This window comes from Euphorbia lathyris, chromosome 7, assembly GCF_963576675.1.
Source record: "Euphorbia lathyris chromosome 7, ddEupLath1.1, whole genome shotgun sequence".
NCBI classification, from domain to species: Eukaryota; Viridiplantae; Streptophyta; class Magnoliopsida; order Malpighiales; family Euphorbiaceae; genus Euphorbia; species Euphorbia lathyris.
The window spans coordinates 50,070,658-50,078,002 of NC_088916.1; positions in this window are offsets into that span (position 1 = coordinate 50,070,658).

The window sequence follows — 7,345 nt, forward strand, 5'->3', positions numbered from 1 at the left end:
AAGAAACTAGCTCCATACTTTATACCTTTCCTTTTTACTTTAATTTTATTCTGTTTTTCAGAAAAATGGAAATTGAAATGAACTTCAATTTTATCATGCATATTCAATGGAAGAGTATAGGTGTTTTTTTTTCTTTCTTAACGGGTTCGTGTCGTATTCGTGTCAATGTCAATTTTTAGGTTAATTCTAAATGAGTCAACTTAACCAAAGTCAGAAACTTTTGTATCATATTAATGTCAACTTTGTGTTGTGTTATTTTTTATCACATGTAATTTTACTATGTGTATATGTTAATAACGGCTTTTATAAATATAGGAGCATATGATAATATTTTTAAATATTTAACGTCATTTTTGGATTATATGTAACTATCCAAAAGTTCTCTAATATCATGGGATCATGTAATGTGTTTACAATTCACATTTTATTTTACTATCTCAATTAAGAATTACTTGTAACTATATGGTTCGAGTCGTGTTTGCAAGTAATAATTGTATTGGTTATGGTGTTCATTAGGTTTTCCTTACATGTTAATGTTGTGATTTGTGGATACGCTACATGCCTTCTTCTCTTATAAAGGCCCTGTTTGGGAATTAGCTGTTAGCTGTTAGCTGATTACATTAGCTGTTAGCTGATTACATTAACTGATTTGACTAGCTGATTTGATTAGCTGTTTGTGTAGACCTGTTTGGTAAAAATTAGCTGATTGATAATAGCGGTTTGTGCAAAAAGACGAACAAGGGTATTAATTTTGGCACAGGAGAAGAGTGGGTCTATCTATTAGGGTTAAAGAAGTCCATTAATTTTAATATTGCAAAACGCTAATTGAAAAAACTCCTTTTAAGAGCTTTTTCTAAATTAGCGTTTTCATCCCAAAACTCTCTCCCAAACCTCTCTCTACCAAACACTCCAATTAGTGGTTTCAGTGGTCAAACCTCTAAAATTGGTCAAAACCGCTCTTTTTATCCCAAAACGCTCTTTACCAAACAGGGCCAAAGTCTCACTTATGGGCTTTTGATTTTATTACATTTTATTAATAGAGATGACATTTAAAATATGAAAAAATATAATAATAATTTAAATATCCATTTCAATTCTTATCCAACTCAAAATTCATGTATTAATTCAAAAACAATATATTTCTTATTAAATTAAATTCAAACACTGTATGTAATAATGATTTTGCCAACTCTAAGTTTTGGGGCTGAACCAAGTACAATGAGTATGCTTCACGTCAGTTATAGAGCTGATAATATTTTTTATTTGGTAACCAAATTAGAATTTTTATACTTGTACTATTATTCTAATGACATTACACTCATTTAGGTCCCCAAACTAAAGAGACAAAGTTAATTAGGACCCTAAATTATCAAAACTATCAATCAAGTTCCTAAACTAAGCAAAAATCATCAATTGAGCTCTCATCTTATCCTAAAATCAGAAACTGTGACTATTTGATATAAACTGTAATAATCTCTGTGTTGTTTTGAAATGAGTTTGAGTAAGAGGGTCTGAAACTGTTCAACAGAATGATTTTCGATGAGGCTTCAATTGATGATTTTTTGTTTAGAATGTGGGACTCAATTGATGATTTTTGGTTAGTTCAGGGATCTGATTGATGATTTTGATAGTTTAAGGTCCTAATTAACTTTAAAGCCTTAGTTTAGAGATCCAAATTGATATTATGTCTATTCTAATTTACACACATCAATCTTAGGTTCAATTTCCAGAAACTTCAATGTATTCTTTCATTGTTGTTTAATATTGTTACCGATATTTTAGAAATACATTAATTTTCAACTTTCAACGTGTAGTACGCGGGCATGCTGTGAAAGCTAATTCTCAAATAATAATTATATTTTTAGAGAATTTAATGAACTAACACGTTTAAACTTGAATTTTAGAAACGAAATGACAGACAAAAGCTTTACAATTAAGATTGAATATTCAGAGATAAAATTTAATGGTTGAAATGAAATTTTAAGAATCGAATTAAGAAGATAAATTTTGACAGGAACTAGAAATCGGAAATTGGGTAATGAAATTTGGGAATTGGAAATGGGAAATTATAGGTTGGAGATAGAGATTGAATACTGGAAAACGAAATTAAAATGTGGAAAGAGAGATTTTTGAGATTGATTTTGAAATGTAATTTGTTGTGTTTGTTTGGGTGTTTAAAAAGTGAGTTACTAAACCCAGCCTTAATTTTACACTTCTAGTCCCGTGAATAGACCGAAATACCCTTTGCACTAAATTTCAAAAAACCCAAAACCTCTCAAGAAGCCGAAACGATTTTTGCTCAAATCCGGACAAATTAGTGAGCCGAATCATGGATGGTGATAGAAACCGTAAAGGAAAAGCTAAAATGGTACGATTTACCGCTTTATTTCGTTGATTTTTGCATCGAATTGAATCTGTTGTGGTTTTTAAAAATTTCGGCCGGAATCGCAGTCGGGCGTATGAACATCACGCCCGATCTGCGGTTCGGGCGTATGAGTATCACGCCCGACCAGTGGTTCGGGCGTGATAGCCACATGCCCGAACCAATGGTAGGGCGTGATGCTCATACGTCGTAACCACTGATAGGGCGTGATGTGCATACGCCCGACCAATGGTTCGGGCGTGATTCCCTTACGCCCCCGTTTTTTTTAATAAAAATTAATATTTTTTAAAATTTTAGTAATTTAGTTTAATTTTAGTAAACATTTAGTATAAAAATTAATATTTTTTAAAATTTTAGTAATTTTAGTTTAATTTTAGTAAACATTTAGTATAAATTTTAGTATAAAAATTAATATTTTTTAAAATTTTAGTAATTTTAGTTTAATTTTAGTAAACATTTAGTATAAATTTTAGTATAAAAATTAATATTTTTTAAAATTTTAGTAATTTAGTGTAATTTTAGTTTAATTATAGTAAACATTTTAGTAATTTAGTGTAATTTTAGTATAATTTAGTATAAATTGAGAATAACTATATTATAATTTTATTAGTTTAGTAGTATTTTAGCATAATTTTATAAATTTAGTATAATTTACATTATTTACAATTTTATTAATTTAGTGTAATATTTTTTGTAGACGGAGCGGCCTACTAGGGGTGGGAAATCCATCCCGTCATCTGCTCGTCGTCTAGATATGGACGACGAGGATGATACACCACGTCATACGAGATTGCGTGGTATAGATATTTTTAGTCGTAGGCGGAGAGGGGCTGCGACGGAGCAGGTGAGGAGGGGGCCGATTGCGGATCAGGCCGATATTCATGGATCAGAGGGGGCGACTGATTTTGATGACAGAGAGCCCGATAGCGATTCTTTTCAGGACTACCTGGATGTGGCAGCCCGGTCAGTGCGACAGTCCGCTGTTGCACATGATCGCGAGGTTGAGGAGAGCGATGAGCAGCTGACCCCGGGGAGACAGCCGACCCAGCGCGTAGGAGGTCGTTTTGCGAGTACAAGTATTTTAGTATTGTTTAGTATTTTTTAATATTATTTAGTATAATTTTAGGATAATTTAGTATTTTTTAGTATAATTTTTTAATATTTTTGAGTATAATCTAGTATAATTTTAGTATAATTTAGTATAATTTAGTATAATTTAGTATTTTTTAGTATAATTTTTTAATATTTTTGAGTATAATTTAGTATAATCTAGTATAATTTTAGTATAATCTAGTATAATTTTAGTATAATTTAGTATTTTTTTTTTTTGTATAATTTTAGTATAATTTAGTATAATCTTTTAGTATTTTCTAGTATAATTTTAGTATAATCTAGTATAATTTTAGTATAATTTAGTATTTTTTTTTTGTATAATTTAGTATAATTTTTTAGTATAAGTTAGTATAATTTTATAATTTTCAGGGACAAGCAAACGTCCCAAAGCTAGTGAGGACGAGAGCTGGGTAGTTACTGCACCGGTTGATGGTGGTCCCGTTGATGGTTCCGTGATTCCTAGTTTTCTAGGACATGTTGCCTCACGGATGTTGGGAGGAGAGATTTGGTCGCTTCTGACATGCTACAACAGATCATCAGCATGCCGAGATTTGTGTCAGTGGTTTTCTGGTGCATCACCCGAGGTAAGAATAATATAGTGTGTCAACATTTATTGTAATTTGTATTTTTAACTATAAACATACAAAACATTCAGTAATTGTATAAATTGTATATGTGTCATTTTACAGCTGAGGGAGATGATCGAGAGGACTGGTTTGTCTCACCTTCCACAGGCCATGTTTAAGAACCTCGACACTCCGCTATTGACTGCGTTCGTGGAGCGGTGGCAGCCCGATACAAACTCCTTCCACATGCCGTTCGGGGAGATGACTATCCAGCTGCATGATGTGTGGCAGATTCTTCGGATCCCGATCGACGGTCCGATGGTGTCCGAGTCTCCCCCTACTGACTCGCTTCATGCCATGTGCATGATGATGTTTGGGGTGAGTCAGGCTGAGCTTCTGTTGCCGACTAGTCATTTATGGGCAGGTGGAGGTGTATTTGTTGGGGCTGTACAGGGGCTACTCGCTGAGGGTAGGGATGACGCTACTCGGGCCACAGCGTGGATGTGGCTTATGCTTGGATCCACTCTGTTTGTTGACAAGAGTGTAGATAGGATTAGGCCGGCCCATCTTCATGAGGTTTACAGCGGTGTCAGCGGGGCAGCTGGACTATCATGGGGGTCTGCCACACTAGCCATGTTGTACCGGCAGCTGGGGATAGCGAGCAGAGGAGACTGCTCAGGTATATGCAGATGTTTGACCCTACTGCAGGCATGGATATATGAGTATTTTTCGGTTTTCCGGCCGCATAGAGGAGCTCACTTGATCCCAGCTGACCATGTCCGTGCACTGAGATGGGAGGTCGGGGTACCAGGCAAGACGACCGTCCGACTAGATACCTTTCGGGGGCAGCTGGATCGTATGACGGCGGCAGAGGTATTTTATAAAATTTTAGAATTTATTTAATTACTATTTATAGTATATTATTTTTTTATTGAGTATTACTTTTTTTCAGGTGACGTGGTTGCCTTATGGTCCTGTCGCCGATGATGATCGGCTTCGAGTGTCCTACGCCGGTTGGATACGGTGTAGAGACATCATCGAGCCGTATATGCCCGACCGAGCGCTGCGACAGGTCGAATATACTCAGCCTATCCCAGCTGAGCGTATTAGACCTGATAAAGCAGTACGACCATGGAAGTCGTTATCGTACAGGCTCACGCATTCCTTAGTCACAGTTGAGGACACCTAGCGGAGATTTCCATCGGCTCGGGGCATTGATCGGAGGAGATGCCGACCAGTTGGATACGATCCCACTACCTGTGATCCTGCTTATATGGATTGGTATAGGCAATATTCGCATCCCCATCTCCTTCATGCACCACAGGCTAGACCGGTACAGCATGCTCGCGCCAACAGCGAATTTGTAAGTTTATTATTATTTAATATTATTATTTAGTATTAGTTTATATGTGTTTAATTTTTAATATTTATTTATTACTTTTTTTTGCAGTGGGTTAGCTGGTTGTGGCGTGTCACCCAACTATCGGCTACCCACCGATCTGACGAGGATGTTCCACGCATTAAGAGGGAGATGGATGAGTTTATGGATGCGTGGCGTCGGGCGAGCTGATTTTTTGTTGTAGACATTCATACATTTAAACACTTTTTGTTGTAGATATTAAATTTACTCTATTACGTTTATAAATGTTTATGTTTATTAATGTTTATTTTAATTTTTATGTTTTTAAATTTTTTTTGTTAAGTACATTTATGTAGTTACGGGCTTAACGGACTATTTACGGGTTTAACGGCCTATTTACGGGATTCATAAGCTATTTTTTTTTTGCTCTCTCGATACACGGGCATGTGAACATCACGCCTCCCCGGCGTGATAGCCCTACGCCTCACCGTGTGGTCGGACGTGATAGTTCCACGTCCGACCACACGGTGTGGCGTGGGGCTATCACGCCCGACCACACGGGGAGGCGTGATCTTCACACGTCCCACCATGAGGTGAGGCGTGATGTCCATACGCCCGTGCATCGAGAGAGCAAAAAAAATAGCTTTTTCCACCCCAAAACCTATGAAAAGGTAATTCCGTCCTTCCACGGGACTAGGGGTGGGAAATTGGGGCAGTGTTTAACAACACCCTTTAAAAATGGATAAAAACAACTCATATTTATAGATTATTTGAGCATCCACTACTCCAATTAGTCCATAAATTTATTCAACATCACTTCCACTACTTCAATTCAGATTAGAAGCGAAATTCATGAATCATTGTTGAAAATTATGGCTGCAAATCTACCAAGATAATCGGAGCCACATTTTGTTATCTTCTTTTTTTTTTTTTTCCATATTCGTGCTTTTTGCAGTAAACTTCAAAAATTCATATATCATTCGTTATAAGTTTGTTTGATGTTCATGAGTAGTCCCTGAATTTCTTGAAACTTCTAGTTTCATAATTCCTTGCCGCCGTTCCAAAATTTCGTTGTTTGATACCTCGAAAATTCATCAAAATTAAGTGTTCGGATTCGTTTAAAAGTAACAATTATTCCCACTTTACATTTTTCTTTTTATTTATTTATTTATTAATATTTTTATTTCATTTTTATTTTATCAACTATATAATAAAATTACATTCAATAGTATTTAATTACAGAAAAATAAATTAAAAATTAGTTCCCAATGTATTATGATATGTGCTATTATTATTTTAATATTTTATTTTATTTTGAAATAGAAGACCATATCTGTTTTTAATTCTAAAGTTTTAAGGATGAAGAAAGTATAAATTTTCAAATTCTTTCAAAGATGAAATTATAAAAATTCAAAGGACCCTAAGCCTTCCACCAGCATTATTGCTTAACGTGGATTGCTCTCTCATGTCAATTTCAATTTGTACCTTATTGGTTTTCGACTTGTGGTTACATATTACAAAATTAGAAATTATTATCACATGTTTCTATTTCATGAAATTTTCTAATAAAAGAATCTCATCTTTTGCTGTCACTTTCTTTATTTACAGAGTTTTTGGAGTTATATTTCTTTGTAAATTTCTTTTCACCGTGATTCTATGAACACAAATACATGGACCAATATGCCCTTGATGTTAGATATTTTCCAAGCTGAAGTTTATTTATTTATTTTTTGAGAACATTGAGGAATTGTTCAGGGGCTAGCTTGGAAGAAATGATAATAAGTAATTTGTCTTATGGTTCAAGGAAAGCATATTCTAGATATGAAAGTAAAGGTTTAAATTCAAGTTGAGGTGGTTCTTCAATAGAGGGTTTCATTCGTTCTTTTGGTGATGCGGGGCATCCTCTTCCTGGATCGGATCCGG